The 17,416-nt window shown below is 50.2% G+C and overlaps 1 protein-coding gene across 2 annotated transcripts in view; it reads left to right on the top strand.

Moving 5' to 3' along the window:
• Positions 1-17,416, top strand: part of ECE1 (endothelin converting enzyme 1) — a 123,098-nt gene that overhangs the window by 31,681 nt on the left and 74,001 nt on the right. The gene's annotated exons all lie outside the window — the stretch shown is intronic.

Genomic DNA, 17,416 nt, shown 5'->3' with positions numbered 1-17,416 from the left:
CATGCTTGGGGAGGCCCATTTCCAGGGGTGGCATTCCAGCCATCCTTTTTTGGGGAGGCAGTTGTGCTCCTTATATAGGGCTAGGGCACTGTGCTGCGGCCAGAAGGGGAAGCCCCAACCCTGGGATGCTGAGCTGCCAAGGCCCAGCCACTACCTGGGGAGGAGAGGGCGAGTCCTGCCGGTGAGCCAGGGCTGCACTGCCTCATCTGCACACTGGTTGCTGCGCTGCCTTGTGCCACCCCTTATATCGGGGCTTCTCTGTGCAGCTGGGCGGAGGAGAGGGTAAAGCCCCTGCAGGCGCTGGGAGAAGGTGACATCACTGCGTCCACTTCCAGCACCACCTGCGAGCCCCAGCCCCACCTGAGCTTGGGGCAGCAAATTTTTTGCTTGAGGCAGCAAAAAACCCAGAGCCGGCCCTGATAAGGAGCCAGTAGAACCAGGGGCAGCAGGTTTGTATAATTTTTGGTGGTACCCAGAACAGGTCCAAGTCCCACCCCCCCCAACACCCCTGCCTTGTTAGCCAATATACAGCAACTCCCCACTTAAAGTTGTCCCAGTTAATGTTGTTTTGTTATGTTGCTGATGAATTAGAGCAGTGGCTCTCGAGCTTTTTTTTCCATGGACCACTTGAAAATTGCTGAGGGTCTTGGCGGACCACTTAACATCTTTCCAAATGTTGTATGTACCATTAGCTAACTATTGTAAAGCGCTTTGGATGAAAGTGCTATATAAAAAAACCCCTAAATAATAATTAACTTTTTTTGTTCTACACGTAAAAGACACAACTCATATTTTAGTAGTCTGAACCTTTCTAATGCAATGGATGTGCCCTCTCTCCCCTGCTGCAGCAGCCCCGAAGCTAGGACTAGGAAGAAGTGGGGTTCTCTCCCTCTCTCCCCCACTGCAGTAGCACCTGAGCTCTGGCTGGAAAGGAGGGGGGTCTCTCCCCTGCCACAGCAACCACAGAGCTGAAGCTGGGAAGGAAGTGGGTCTCTCCCCAGCAGCTGCAGCCCTGAGCTTCTTTCTCTGGCCACCGTAGCCCTGCACGTCCCAAATTCCCCCCACTCCCTCTTCTTACACCACTGCCCCCTCCTACCTACTCCCTATTCCCTCCAAGGCCACCACCTCACCTTACATGTGCATCTTCTCCAGGGTTGAGGCATGTAATTAGAGCAGCCATGGCACTAATTAGGTGGGTGGTCTTTCATTCTCTCATGTGCGGCCGCCCAGGAGTGCGCCTTAGAGGGAACTAATAACGGACCACCTCAGTGGAGCTCGTGGACCATTAGTGGTCCATGGACCACAATTTGAGAACCTCCAAATTAGAGAACATGCTTGTTTAAAGTTGCCCAATGCTCCCTTATAGTGTTGTTTGGCAACGGCCTGCTTTGTCCACTGTTTGCAGAAAGAGCATCCCGTTGGAGCTAGCTGGTGGGCCAACAGCCCCCCTATCATCTCTCCTAAGTTCCTTGTGCGGCTGCCGCCCAGCAGGCTATCAATTGCTTGGCAGTTCAGGTGTCCCTCCCACCCACTGCGGAGTGCTGCTCCTGCCCTCTGCCTTGGAGCTGCTCTGGGAGCCACCTCCTTGCTGTGCAGGTAGGGTGACCAGCTGTCCCAATTTTATGGGACAGTCCTGATTTTTGGGTCTTTTTCATATGTAAGCTCCTATTACTTCCCGCCCCCTGTCCTGATTTTTCACACTTGCTATCTGTTCACTCTGTGTGGGGGGAGGGGGAAGAGTGGTGCTGTTGTCAGGGTGTCCCCCTTCCCCTTTCCTGCCCCCGTCTCCACAGAGTGGGAGGGGGACTGTGGTAAACGTCTGTCCCAGATCTGGACTTTAGCATACAAAATCTGGGTGCTTACTGTGAACCTCCCCCAAGCTTATACCCAGCTTGGATCTGATCTTGCTGCCACCAGCCGAAGTTTTCCAGGGTTTCGGCCCCCTCGGGTTCCCCAAACCTTTCCTTGGGGGACCCTTCCAAGACCCAGAGCCCCTGGGTCTCCTCTATCTCATCCCCCAGCTTCCCCCCCTTTCCTGGGTTAGCCTGGCGATGCTATACTTAACTCCGTGAATGCAAAACCAAGAGAGCTATTTACCTCCCTCGAGGCTATGCATTCAAACCTAGTCACAGCTAACACACCAGGAGATTCACCCCCTCCTTGTCTCGTAGCATAACTAGAGAAAAACCTCAAACACAAGAGAACAGAGTTGATTCTTTCTCTCTTTCCCCGTAGCCTGTTCCCGCCCTGGGGACAATAGGCAAGTCAACACAGAATGTAATGCTTCCCTCCCCCTCCCTGTGCTTCCCGTGAGGGAGACAGATACCTGGTACAGAAATTTCTATCCCTTTGCCTCACTAGGAAAGAAACTCCACAGTTTAAAAAGAACTTTATATATATATAAAAAAAGAACTTACATATACTAAACTCTGCATTAAGAAATTCAATACAGGGATATGGCTTATAAGAAATAGGAATAAACAGCCTGATTTAAAAGATAGCCCAATTAAACCAGTCCAGCAAATCAAACACCCATGTAAATACAAATCAAACAGCACATCACAGCTGATTACTTTGGTTCGTTTGTACTCACACTTGATAGTAGAATACTTGAAAGAAGATGGAGTTAGAAGAAAGCTTGTTTACTCACAGCCGAGGAAAACAAAAAGACCCCGAGTTTCCAGTTCCCTCCAGACTTTAAAAAAAAAATCCAGTCTCTGATTGGTCCTCTGGTCAGGTGTTTGGTTCCCCCTTTGTCACCCTTTACAGGTAAAAGAAAATTAACCTTACCTATCTACTTATGACAGGACAAAACAGGGCTCAGAATGAGGGAACTTGCTAGCAGCAGCCCTGTATCGAAGTCTCTGTCTCTCTCACACACAGGGTGTGTGTCTCTGTCTCTCTCTGCTATCCTGTCTTTTCCCTCCCACTCCATTTCCTGCTGCCTTATAGGGTGTGCGGCTGCATTAACAACAATGTTCAGAGTAGCAGCCCTTAGTCTGTATCTGCAAAAAGAACGGGAATACTTGTGTACTTGTGTTAGTCTCTAAGGTTATAAAAAACCATAAAAAACAATGTGTTAATCTCTTGAGGGCTCAGCCAAATGCTAGTTCATGTTTAGCAGTAGGCATTCCCTGGGAAATATCATAGAATCATAGAACATCAGGCTGTTGTATCTAGTCCAACCCCTGCTCAAAGCAGGACCAATTCCCCAACTAAATCATCCAGCCAGGGCTTTGTCAAGCCTGACCTTAAAAACCTCTAAGGAAGGAGATTCCACACTCCCTAGGTAACCCATTCCAGTGCTTCACCACCCTCTAGTGAAAAAGTTTTTCCTAATATCCAACCTAAACCTCCCCACTGCAACTTGAGACCATTACTCTTTGTTCTGTCATCTGGCTACCACTGAGAACAGTCTAGATCCATCCTCTTTGGAACCCCCTTTCAGGTAGTTGAAAGCAGCTATCAAATCCCCCTCATTCTTCTTTTCTGCAGACTAAACAATCCCAGTTCCCTCAGCCTCTCCTCATAAGTCATGTGCTCCAGCCTCCTAATCATTTTTGTTGACCTCCGCTGGACTCTTTCAATTTTTCCACATCCTTCTTGTAGTGTGGGGCCCAAAACTGGACACAGTACTCCAGATGAGGCCTCACCAATGTTGAATAGAGGGGAATGATCACATCCCTCAATCTGCTGGCAATGCCCCTACTTACACAGCCCAAATGCCGTTAGCCTTCTTGGCAACAAGGGCACACTGTTGACTCATATCCAGCTTCTCGTCCACTGTAACCCCTAGGTCCTTTTCTGCAGAACTGCTGCCTAGCCATTCAGTCCCTAGTCTGTAGCAGTGCATGGGATTCTTCCGTCCTAAGTGCAGGACTCTGCACTTGTCCTTGTTGAACCTCATCAGTTTCTTTTGGCCCAATCCTCTAATTTGTCTAGGTCCCTCTGTATCCTATCCCTACCCTCCAGCGTATCTACACTCCTCCCAGTTAGTGTCATCTGCAAACTTGCTGAGGGTGCAGTCCACGCCATCCTCCAGATCATTAATGAAGATATTGAACAAAACCAGCCCAGGACCGACCCTTGGGGCACTCCACTTGAAACCGGCTGCAACTAGACATGGAGCCATTGATCACTACCCGTTGAGCCCGAATCTAGCCAGCTTTCTATCCACCTTATAGTCCATTCATCCAGCCATACTTCTTTAACTTGCTGGCAAGAATACTGTGGGAGACCATATCAAAAGCTTTGCTAAAGTCAAGGAATAACACATCCACTGCTTTCCCCTCATCCACAGACCCAGTTATCTCCTCATAGAAGGCAATTAGGTTAGTCAGGCATGACTTGCCTTGGTGAATCCATGCTGACTGTTCCTGATCACTTTCCTCTCCTCTAAGTGCTTCAGAATTGATTCCTTGAGGACCTGCTCCATGATTTTCCAGGGACTGAGGTGAGCTGACTGGCCTGTAGTTCCCGGATCCTCCTCTTCCCTTTTTTAAAGATGGGCACTACATTAGCCTTTTTCAGTCATCTGGGACCTCCCCCGATTTCGCCATGAGTTTTCAAAGATAATGGCCAATGGCTCTGCAATCACATCCGCCAACTCCTTTAGCACCCTCGGATGCAGCGCATCCGGCCCCATGGACTTGTGCTCGTCAGTTTTTCTAAATAGTCCCGAACCACTTCTTTCTCCACAGAGGGCTGGTCACCTTCTCCCCACTGTGCTGCCCAGTGCAGCAGTCTGGGAGCTGACCTTGTTTGTGAAGACAGAGGCAAAAAAAAGCATTGAGTACATTAGCTTTTTCCACATCCTCTGTCACTAGGTTGCCTCCCTCATTCAGTAAGGGGCCACACTTTCCTTGACTTTCTTCTTGTTGCTAACATACCTGAAGAAACCCTTCTTGTTACTCTTAACATCTCTTGCTAGCTGCAACTCCAAGTGTGATTTGGCCTTCCTGATTTCACTCCTGCATGCCTGAGCAATATTTTTATACTCCTCCCTGGTCATTTGTCCAATCTTCCACTTCTTGTAAGCTTCTTTTTTGTGTTTAAGATCAGCAAGGATTTCACTGTTAAGCCAAGCTGGTCGCCTGCCATATTACTATTCTTCCTACACATTGGGATGTTTTTTCCTGCAACCTCAATAAGGATTCTTTAAAATACAGCCAGCTCTCCTGGATCTCCTTTCCCCTCATGTTATTTCCCAGGGGATCCTGCCCATCAGTTCCCTGAGGGAGTCAAAGTCTGCTTTTCTGAAGTCCAGGGTCCATATTCCTGCTGCTCTCCTTTCTTCCTTGTGTCAGGATCCTGAACTCGACCATCTCATGGTCACTGCTCCCAGGTTCCCATCCACTTTTGCTTCCTACTACTATTCTTCCTGTTTGGAGCAGCAGGTCAGAAGAGCTCTGCCCCTAGTTGGTTCCTCCAGCACTTGGACCAGGAAATTGTCCCCTACACTTTCCAAAACTTCCTGGATTGTCTGTGCACCGCTGTATTGCTCTCCCAGCAGATATCAGGGTGATGAAGTCCCCATGAGAACCAGGGCCTGTGATCTAGAACCATTGTTGCTGAAAGAAAGCCTCATCCCCCTGGTCTGGTGGTCTATAGCAGACTCCCACCACGACATCACCCTTGTTGCTCACACTTCTAAACTTAAATCCAGAGACTCTCAGGTTTTCTGCAGTTTCATACTGGAGCTCTGAGTAGTCATGCTGCTCTCTTAAATACAATGCAACTCCCCACCTTTTTCTGCCCTGCCTTTCCTTCCTGAACAGTTTATATCCATCCATGACAGTACTCCAGTCATGTGAGTTATCCCACCAAGTCTCTGTTATTCCAATCACATCATAGTTCCTTGACTGTGCCAGGACTTCCAGTTCTCCCTGCTTGTTTCCCAGGCTTCTTGCATTTGTGTACAGGCACTTAAGATAACTCGCTGATTGTCCCGTTTATTCGATCTGAGACAGGATTCCTCCCCGCTTGCACTCTCCTGCTCATGCTTCCTCCCGGTATCCCATTTCCCCACTTACCTCAGGGCTTTGATCTCCTTCCCCTGATGAACCTAGTTTAAAGCCCTCCTCACAAGGTTAGCCAGCCTGCTTGCAAAGACGCTCTTCCCTCTCTTTGTTAGGTGGAGCCCGACTCTGCCTAGCACTCCTTCTTCTTGGAACACCATCCCATGGTCGAAGAATCCAAAGCCTTCTCTTCGACACCACCTGCATAGCCATTCATTGACTTCCACAATTCAACGATCTCTACCCAGGCCTTTTCCTTACACAGGGAGGATGGATGAGAACACCACTTGCACCTCAAACTCCTTTATCCTTCTTCCCAGAGTTACGTAGTCTGCAGTGATCCGCTCAAGGTCATTCTTGGCAGTATCATTGGTGCCCATGTGGAGAAGCAGGAAGAGGCAGTGATCTGAGGGCTTGATGAGTCTCGGCAGTCTCTCCGTTACATCGTGAATCCTAGCTCCTGACAAGCAGCAGACCTCTCGGTTTTCTCAGTCGGGGCGGCAGATAGATGACTCGGTACCCCTGAGAGGGAGTCCCCAACCACCCTCTGACTCTACCACCTCAACCAAGCTTCACAATCATCATTGCTGTGTACAGTATTACATTGTTTGTTTAAAACTTTGTGTGTGTGTGTGTGTATACACACACACACACACATATATAGTCTTTTGTCTGGCAAAAAAAAAAATTCCCTGGAACCTAACCCCCCATTTACATTAATTCTTATGGGGAAATTGGATTCCCTTAACATGGTTTCACTTAAAGTAGCATTTTTCAGGAACATAACTACATTAAGGGAGGAATTTAATGTAAAAATGTGAGGGCTCTGGTGATGAGGGGTTTGGGGTGTGGGAGGGGTTCAGGCAGAGGGATGGGATGCAGGGGTGAGGGCTCTGGATGAGGAGTTTGGGGTGTGGGAGGGGCTCAGGGCTGGAGTGCAGGGTTGAGATGCAGGGGATGTGGGCTCTGGGGTGGGGCAGGGCTGAGGCTGAGGTGTTTGGGGTGCAGACAGGCTGCCCCCGGGCAAGGGCCAGAGAGGAGGATTCCCCCCCAGCCCTCTCCCCACAGTCTGCAGTGAGCTCTGGGGGAGGCCTCACCACTTCCCCCCTGCATCACACTCGCCTCGCACCACTGTCACTGCATGTGCTCCTAGGGCCCCTCTCAGGTACAGGATGCCCCCTTGTCTCCCCTGCGGTGGGTGCTCAGTGGGGGGGGCTGCCATCACATGTGTGCCTCCTCCTCTGCTGCTGCCCCTCACTGTAGCCTCACTGGGGGTGGGGCAGCCCCTTGTCCAGTGTGGGGCAGGAGCGATGACTGCGAGTTGGGGGGCCCCCTGTACTGGTGGAGGGTCCCATTGGAAAATGAAAGGGTCTGAGGGGGAAGGGCAGGCTCAGGATCAGCCTGCCCTGGCAGTAATGTATTGGGGGCACTAGGACCCTGCAGCGGCAGTTGATGTAGGGAGCCAGCATGGAACTATGGTCTGCTTGGGGGACCCAAGAAGGTGAGTGGGGTGCAGCAAGTAGGGGCCAGGGGACACTCAGTGGAGGCGCGTGGGGGCGGCAGGTGGGGCCGGGGGGGGGGAGATCCAGCCCCGAACATTAGCGGAGCCAGGCTACCAGGCCCTGAATATTGCTGGAGCCCGGGCACTCGCTGCCTATAAGTAGAATATGTGTCTTAGTCCCTGGGTTTTGTAAGACTGATCAAACGTGTTGTGCCCTGCAAAGGGCTTTCTCAGGGCAGCTCTTAACAAGTGCTACATCATTCAGGGGTCTCTGCTGCATTACTTGTGATGTACTGCCTCATTTAGCTCCTGCGGAAGAGGTTTCCCTCCCTTTTACTACAGTAGCACCTGAGGGACCCAAACAAGACCCCATTTTGCTGGCTGCTGCAAAGACGGCCCTTGTCCTGACAAAAAGAACAGGAGTACTTGTGGCACCTTAGAGACTAACAAATTCATTTCATCATGAGCTTTCGTGGGCTACCGCCCACTTCATCGGATGCATAGAATGGAACACCCAGACAGGAGATATTTATACATACAGAGAACACGAAAAGGTGAAAGTATGCATACCAACAGGAAGAGACTTATCAATTGAGATGAGCTGTCATCAACAAGAGAAAAAAAACTTTTGAAGTGATAATTAAGGCTCCTCACACCTTCTATGGGTCATCTTAATTATCACTTCAAAAGTTTTTTTTCTCCTGCTGATGACAGCTGGGCTCAATTGATTAGACTCTTCCTGTTGGTATGCATACTTCCACCTTTTCGTGTTCTCTGTATGTATAAATATCTCCTGTCTGTGTGTTCCATTCTATGCATCAGATGAAGTGAGCGGTAGCTCACAAAAGCTCATGCTGAAATAAATTAATGTTAGCTCTCTAAGGTGCCACGTACTCCTGTTTTTTGCGGATACAGACTAACACGGCTGCTATTCTGAAACGTGTCCTGACAGTTTACAGTCTAATTGACAAGACACACACAGGATGGAGAGGAAGCCACTTGCCCAAGATCACCCAGGAAGTTCAGTGGCTGAGTGGGACCAGAGCCCAGGTCTCAACTCTAGGTCCCATGCCCTAGTCATTAGGCTATCCTGTCTGCCCTTTAGCTGAATAAATCTACCTGTCTGGAAAGGAGTAGCCAGTGCTCTTCAAACTCTGCTTGGATAGTTGGTGCTAATCCTCTTCCTAGCCACCCCCGGTTTGGTGTCTGCCCTCATTGGCTAAGCAGGTTTTGGTGTGGTTGGGCTTCGATGGGAGACCTACATTGGTGTAGAGAATGGAGGGGAAACTTCATGTATTCTTATATTCAGATCGACTATGAATGTCTTTAGAACTGACATACGTCGCCTAATGAAAGGTGAAGAGGTTAACTGGTTGATCCACATCATAATTAGTGCATTGAATATCAATATCAGTGATTGAAATACTGCTCTGTATTGGCTATATTATTCAGTTCCCTCAGACTCAGAAGTGCAGTGATTTACTGGACATGTGGCAGGGATTCTGCAACACGAGCACAACTTTAGTTTCATTTCATTTGCTTCTGTTATATATCTGGAGCACGCAGAGTCTGCAGAGAACCGCCCAGAGATGCTAATCTTGGAATGTGTGGGCTTTCAGCACATGTAGATTTCGATTGTACTCTCAAGAATTCCGAATAGAGGTTTCTGCTATTGTGTTGCCTGGCTGAGGGATGTACCAGTTGTGGTCAGAGTCTTCTACAAGCAAAGTCTGTCTGTGGGCCTTCTAAAGAGTCTGGATTGGTGTTGATAGAACCAAAACTGATGCATACGATGATATAATATATATTCAGCGGTGAGCTGTTAGTTGTATCAGCAAAAAGACAGGAGTCTTGTCGCACCTTAGAGATAACAAATTATTTGGGCATATGCTTTCGTGGGCTAAAACCACTTCACTGTGCATGCAGTGAAAAACAGTAGGAGAGAGTCACATAGCAGACAATCCTGCTGTCAGGGTGCCCGTGCCTGAGATGATGGAGTGTCCGGATTTCCAGGTTTATGGATCTCGGGTTAGCAGATAGAATACCCTGGTCAGGGCTCTAGGAGTGTGTCTGGTGCAGATTTTTCCCTTGCCATTTTTTCAGGGAGTTTCTTGAGCAAATAGTGTAGTTTCTTTTGGTAACCCCTCAGTGGGATCAGAATTAGGAATTAATTTGCAACGGACACCATTTAATTAGGCTGAATAAGCTAGGAGTTAGATGGGATATTACACAAAGTAAAACTATTTCCCATGCTAATTTTTTCCCCTACCCTTACATCACACCTCTTACGTCAACTGTTGGAATGGGGCCATCCTGAATTATCAACTAAAAAGTTTTTTTTCTCCTGCTGCTATTGCCCACCTTAATTGATTAGTCTCATTAGGTTGTTATGGCAACACCCATTTTTTCTCTACTTGGTGGGTGCACTTATTGGCAGATTTTGCTAGCCTCAAGATCTCTTGTGTTGGATCAGGAGTTGGGAGGTTTTTCGGGGGGGAACGGCCGCCCTCTACCCCGGGTTCCAGCCCAGGGCCCTGTGGACTGCAGCTGTCTAGAGTGCCTGCTGCTACAGTGCATGACAGCTACAATTCCCTGGGCTACTTCCCACTGGCCTCTCTCAACACTTCTTTTCCTCAACAGGCCTTCCTCCTGTGTGTGATAAAGCTTGTACTCCCTCAGTCTTCAGCAGCAAGCTTCTCACGTCCGCTTCTTACGTACACCTCACTAACTGGAGTGAGAGCCTTTTTATACCAGGGGTCCTGATAAGCCTTAATTAATTCTAGTAACTTCCCTATTGACCACAGGTGTCCTAATTAGCCTGCCTGCCTTAATTAGTTCTAGAAAGTTCCTGAGTGTTCTGGAATAGTCCCTGTTATCTTACCCAGGGAAAAGGGACCTGCTTAACCTGGAGCTAATGTATCTACCTTCGACCACTCTCTTGTAGCCATCTGGCCTGACCCTGTCACAATGATATATATATGACAAAGTTCTGTCCTAGTCTCCGTGGGTCCCACATTTCCTGATGGATTTTGCTAGTCTCAGAGGCTTGCTGTGACCCTCCACATAGCCCTTCTCTCTCTATAGGCAATGGTCACAGCTTACTGATCCATTTTCATCAAAGGACAGCAAGGGAGCTGAGGAGAAGCAACCCCCTCCCCACCCCGCCCAACACCATAGAGTTGGGCAACTTGGGAAGCCAAACAGTGGCAGACCATCAGTGTTGCCGTGGTGGCATCCAGCCCTGTGCCGTATGCGGAACTGGAACGGTTGGAGGGATAAGAACCATCTGGTGACCCTTGCATCCTTTTCCTTATTTCGTTGCATCCACTGGAGGGGTGCATGCAGGGGCGGCTCTAGACATTTCGCTGCCCCAAGCATGGCGGCATGCTGAGGGGGGGCGCTCTGCCAGTCGCCTGTCCCGCGGCTCCAGTGGACCTCCCGCAGGCGTGCGTGCGGAGGGTCTGCTGGTCCCACGGCTTCAGTGGTGGACATCCCGCAGGCGGGCCTGTGGAGGTTCCACGGAGCCACGGGACCACCAGACCCTCCGCAGGCCTGCCGCTGAAGGCTGCCTGCTTGCCGCCCTGCCGGCGACCAGCAGAGCGTCCCCCGTGGCATGCTGCCCGAAGCACGCGCTTGGCGTGCTGGGGCCTGGAGCCATCCCTGAGTGCATGGTCCTAGAGTAAATTGCCGGCCTAAGAAGAAGTAACGCAGTGTCTGTATGGCCCATTTGACAGCAAGGCATTCTCTCTCGACTACTGCATACTTCTGTTCTCTTGGGAGCAGCTTTCTGCTTAGGTAGAGGATCGGGGTGGTTCTTCTCCAACCATTTGTGACAGAACTGCCCCCAACCCCACCTCAGAAGCATCGGTTTGTAAGATAAATTCCTTGTTAAAGTCTGGGGCTATGAGTATGGGGTCATTACAGAGCGCCGTCCAAAGGTCTATGAATGCTCCTTCTGCTGTTTCGGTCCACTTCACCATGTCTGGACCTCGGGCCTTCACCAGGTCCGTTAGGGGACTTGCCTAGTGGCAAAGTGGGGAATGAAACATCGGTAGTAGCCTAGGAACGCATGGGCCTACTTCTTTCGGGTCAACCGGGATCAGTTTTGAATCGCCTCTAGCTTATTTGTTTGGGGCTTCACTATGCCCCTGCCTACAATATATCCCAGGTACTTAGCCTCTGCTAGCCCGATGGCACATTTAGCTGGATTAGCGGTGAGGCCAGACCGCCTTAAGATGCACAGTACTGCTTCAGCTTTCTCCAAGTGGGTTCCCCAGTCTGGCATATGGATGACAACATCATCTAGATATGCGGCTGCATAAATAGTGTGGGGGTGCAGCAGCTTATCCATGAGGCACTGGAATGTGACCGGGGCTCCATGTAGCCCAAAAGGGAGGACGGTGTACTGGAATAGTCCATTCGGGGTGGAGAACTCTGTCTTTTCTTTAGCTTCTTTGGTTAGGGGAATCTGCCAATACCCTTTTGTCAGATCCGGTGTAGTCAAGAATTGGGCACTATCCAGTCAGTCAACGAGTTCGTTGATGCGTGGTATGGGGTATGCATTGAATTGGGATACTTGATTCAGTTGGCGAAAGTCATTACAGAATCTCGTGGTACCGTCAGGTTTAGACACTAGAATGATTGGACTAGACTGGACCAATTGTAATATTCTTCAATAACCCCTAATTCTAACATTTTCTTTATTTCAGTCTTGATTTCTTCTCTTTTGGCTGCTGGGAGGCGGTAGGGTCTCAATGTTACCTTGGCTTCAGGGATCGTGTGGATACGGTGAGAGGTCTCAGTTGTCCAACCCAGTTTTGTAGAGAACACATCTCGGTTGCAATTAATCATGTCAGCTGCCTCGATCTTTTGGATCGGCGTCAAGTTGGGTGATATCCTCACTTGCTCATGTAAGTTATCCTCCTGGGGAAGGATCTCCTGGGTGACTAAGCATGCCTCTCAAGTTACATTGCATAGGCTCCTTGGTGCTGGGACACTGTGCTGCTATGTGTCCCCACTCCCCACATGCATAACATCTATAATTGTTTCCAATCACTCCCCTATCATGGAGGTTAGGTGGTTTAGTCCCAGGGTTCCCCCCACTCAGGCCAATCCCTTCCTTCTGAGGTCTCCGCTGGTTTTCAGCCCCCCTCTTCCTCCACCTAGGACTCCTCAGGGGTTTGGCTGCCCAACTTTCCAGGGTTGGGGTTGGGTGCTTGCTTGCTTTGAAAGGGGCCTTCCATGGGTAGTCGGGTCAATTCCCTGACTGTCTTGCATCTTTCTACCAGCATGATCATCTCGTCATGGATGGATTGTTCTGGCCTACCCATTTGCGGAGATCTGGTGGCAGTCCTCGCATGTAATCATCCATGACCGGGGTCTCCAAAATCTCCTCCGGGCTGCACACCTCGGGCTGTAACCATGTCTGTGCGAGGTGTATTAGGTCGAATAGCTGGGACCTCGGGGGTTTGTTCTCCTGGTACTTCCACTCCATGAACCTCTGGGCCCGTACCGCTGCTGTCACCCCTGATTGTGTTAGGATCTCTGCCTTCAGTTGGGTATAGTCAGTGGCATCCGTGGCAGGCAAGTCAAAGTAGGCTGCCTGGGCCTCTCCACACAAAAAAGGGGCGATGATGCTGGCCCACTGCCCCTGGGGCCACGTCTCACACTGAACAGTCCCTTCAAATGAGAGGAGATATGCCTCTACGTCATCTCCTGACGTCATCTTTGGCAGACAACCAGTGGCCCTCAGGGTTCGCGTCCTGTCGGACCCTTGGGCCTCGGCAGTGAGGATCTTCAGCTAGTCCATTACCTCTCGCAAGAGGGCACGATCTTGGGTTGCTTGGCCATTAATAATTGATTGTTTCCTTCTGTAGCCACATAGACTCCTATTGCGCCATTGCCTGAACCTGGGTGGCCTCCTGCTGGGCTGCAGTGGCTTGTACCAGAGCTCTTACCACCTCCTCCACTGTGGTACAAAGCAAGCAAACAACAAATCCCATGCACCTTTTTTTTTAAACCTCTTTCTTCTGCCATACTGTGAATGATGATCCCACCACTGACACCAGTTGTGACAAAGCTCTGTCCTAGTTTCTGAGAGTCCCGCATTTCCTGGCAATTTCACTAGCCTCAGAGGCTTGCTGTGACCTTCTCATAGCCCTTCTCTCTCTAGACACAAGGGTCACAGCTTACTGAGCCATTTTCATCATAAGCCAGCAAGGGAGGTGAGGAGAAGCAAGCCTCCCTTGCACAGTCTCTGTTGTCTCCCAGTCTCAGTAATAATCAGGGAGGGAAGGGGGAGCCTGGGCCTCCCTCTACTCTGGGCTCCAGCTCAGGGACCCTAAAATTAGCAGCTATGGTAGCTGACTTTTTGAAAATAAGGGTATGGCTACACTTGGAGGTGTGCAGTGCTGGGAGTTACAGCTGTGTTTGTACAGCTGTGTAGGGACAGCGCTGCAGTGTGGCCACACTGAGAGCTACCAGCGCTGCAGTGTGGCCACATTTGCAGCATTTGCAGTGCTGTTGGGAGTGGTGCATTGTGGGCAGCTATCCCACAGAGCACCTCGTCCCATTTTGGCGCTGTGGGTTGTGGGAAGGGGACGGAAGGGTATGGGTCATTCCGCTTCCTGTCCCAACATCCCGGGGTGCATCGCCTCAGATCCCAGCAGTTTGGCACCATTGTGAGTCTCTGTGCAGCGCGATTTATGTGGGAAATGGAGCCCGAGCTGCTGAGGACTTTGCTGATGAATGTCACCAGCACATCACATTTGGCAGTTGAGCTATTCCTTAAGCTCCAAAGTGACAGTGAGGATTCCAACGATGATATCGAGTCACCTGATGCGCGTGACACTAAATTGCTTGTGGCAGTAACGGACATGCTCGGCACCATGGAATGCCGCCTTTGGGCTCGGGAAACAAGCACTGAGTGGTGGGATCACATCGTCCTGCAAGTCTGGGATGACGAGCAGCGGCTGCAGAACTTTCGGATGAGAAAAGCCACTTTCATGGGACTGTGTAAGGAGCTCGCCCCTACCCTGCGACGCAAGGACATGAGATTGAGAGCTGCCCTGTCAGTGGAGAAGTGGGTGGCTATTGCAGTCTGGAAGCTGGCAACTCCAGACAGCTACCAATCAGTCGCAAACCAGTTTGGAGTGGGAAAGTCGACCGTTGGAATAGTGTTGATGCAAGTTTGCAGGGCCATTAATCCCATCCTGCTAAGAAGAACCCAGGGAGTAAATATAGCCGACCACGGGGGTTTTCCTACTGGGCTCAGACGCTTGTGGATCACCGATATGCACGTATATAGATGATACATCTTAGCACAGCGCGAGCCTAGAGAATCGAGTGCACAATCAGATTGACCTCCGTCACAATTCATACGGAAACGTGGCCTGTTCAGGAAGCTGCAGGCTAGGGCAAATTATCTCCTCCGCCGAAGACTGGGACAAGATCACCAAGTCATGAGGAGTCAGAGACAAAGGACTGCCCAAATCTGTGAACCTTTCAACCAACCTTGACGAACACCCAAGACTACGAGAATACCAGTTAATCAAGAGCCCCATAGGACATAATCAAACCTCGTCATAACACGGAATATTAGATCGCAGCCAACTCCTAGGGCAGGCAAAGGACCAGTTCAACTACAGGCTGAGCCGGTCCAGAATGACTGTGAGATGCGCTTTGGCCATTTAAAGGACGCTGGAGATCTCTTTATGGGAAGCTAGACTTGGGGAAAAGCAGCTCCCTGTGGTTTATATCCGCATGCTGTACCCTCCATAATATTGTGAAGGGAAGGTGAAACATTCAGTGATGAATGGACCTCTGAGGTTCAACGCCTGGAGGCATTTGCACAGCCAGAGAGCAGGGCTACTAGAGAGGCCCAACACACTGCTTCAAGGATTAGGATGCCTTGAGGGAGCAATTTGAGGCTGAAAGCCAACAGTAATGTTTGGTGCCTTGCACGGGAATGAAGTGCAGTGGTTACAATGATTTGCAGGGCCGTTTTTTCCTTGGGCACGGTATCTCACTTCCTGCAAACAAAACATGTTTTAAGAGGCAAGAATCTTTATTGAAAAGAAGTAAGTAAAGAGGCAGGGAGGGAGCGTGGATGAACTGTACGTCAGAAAAGGTTGATATGTCCGTGCTGAGTGCTTGCAATGCCTGGGCTGCCTTCAGCAGAAAATCGTGTGGTGCTGGGGAGTTGAGTACAGCAGTGGAAGGGTCCGTAGTTCCAGGCTGTGTAGGTGAACGTAACAGGTTTTGGAGGAGGCTGGGCGTGTTAAGAACTGGATGCTGGAAGAGGTGGTTTTGAGTGACATTGGGGCCCAAGGGAGAGAGGCTTTGGGACGGGGGGGCGAGCACGGTAGTGCTCTGCCTGCAATGGCTCTCAGTGACTGGCATACGGTCGTTTGGCGCGCGGAACCGATAAGGCTCTTCAGCTGCTTGTGCTTTTCTTAGCCAATTCCTTTTCTCCTGCTTTGTGTTTCCTCACTGTGAATCTTTTCTCTCGTCCTGAAGCCTCTTGCTCTTCGTGGCAGCTGGATCATAACTGCTTTCCAAATCTTTCTTTGCTTTTTCTTTTCCTCTTCAGGTTTTCTGTTGCGTTTTCGCAGTCTGTGTAGGCTGGTATGTTATATTAGTCAAGGCAATGTCATTAAAAAACAAAAAACGAAATGGAACATTATACTAGAGGCCTGCATTTGTGTATTAATCAAGTGACGAGTTTTAGTCTCATTGTCCATACTTGTTACACATAGCAGCACGCACGAGAGGCACAGCAGCGAAGATGGTGAGTAATGGGAATGAGCGCTCTCACTGCCAGCGGCTCCCTGGGAAGGGGCATGCTGGGTCAGGGCTTGCACTGGGGTTTCTGTGCATTGGGGGAGGCAGAGCAGCAGCGGTGGGGGACTGCATGAACTATAATCCCTACATTTACACAGAGCTTATCCTGCCAGATCATCTCGCATATGTGCAACGACTGGGAATGGAGGGTCTTCTAAGTATGCGGATCCGGCGCCTGGTCCTATGCGCTTTCCTGTGTGAGCATTGGTCTCCCCCCCTCGCAGCACAGTGGCGCGGACACGTTTAGCCTGATGGGCAAGACCGACAGTGGCTCTTCCCTATAACTTGCGTGCAATGATTGCCCACCTCTGGCAGAACTTTTGTAAGAGATTACAGACGCCGATACGAGACGTGTCACACATCATGGGCTTTCCACACTAGGCATGCTGTATGCAGCCTAACTCCCGCTCCTCTCCCGAACATTCCTCCTGAAATAAATGCTGCTTAGCGGGAACACGCTCCTCTGCTTCCTTCATCACAGTTCCACGCTGCCTGAGCGACGTGGCTAGCTCCTCTATGTGCGAGTCTCGATGAGCTCTTTGGCTCGATGCCTCTGGTAGAACTCAGGTGTCTCTCCCCACACTCTCCTCTCTCCTCCTGCACTGCGTACTGCCTCTCATCAGTGGTCCTCAGATCTGGCTAGTGGTGGTAACACCCAGTATCGCGTCCGCTCCTTGTAAAAACGGGCACACCACGTTACGGGCAGCACGTCGAGCGCGTGCGTAGTATCGTGCCCTTCGAGTGCCTTTTGGACTCTAGGCCATCCGTCAGCATCTCTGTGTCTTCCTCATGGCAACACCCCAATCCCGCTCTCGCCCTTTCCGATGAACTTTGAATCTGCCATAGGTCATAAGTCGTATGGGCTGGAGCGCAGCTGTGACTGCACACTTCCTTACCAAAACACTATGAGGTTCCAGAACTCGCCTTCTTTTGTGCCATCTGGGACTTGTTTGGCACGTGGAGGCATGTACTGATGATTGAATTGATTGCAGCTCACACCTGGGGCAACAGGAAGGGATTTAAATTCCCGGGGCATTTAAAGGGTGAGTACCTGAGC

Source organism: Chelonoidis abingdonii, chromosome 23 (genome assembly GCF_003597395.2).
Source record: "Chelonoidis abingdonii isolate Lonesome George chromosome 23, CheloAbing_2.0, whole genome shotgun sequence".
Classification (NCBI taxonomy): domain Eukaryota; kingdom Metazoa; phylum Chordata; order Testudines; family Testudinidae; genus Chelonoidis; species Chelonoidis abingdonii.
The sequence above is the reverse complement of the archived record's forward strand: the minus strand, read 5'-3'. Positions and strand labels throughout refer to the sequence as shown.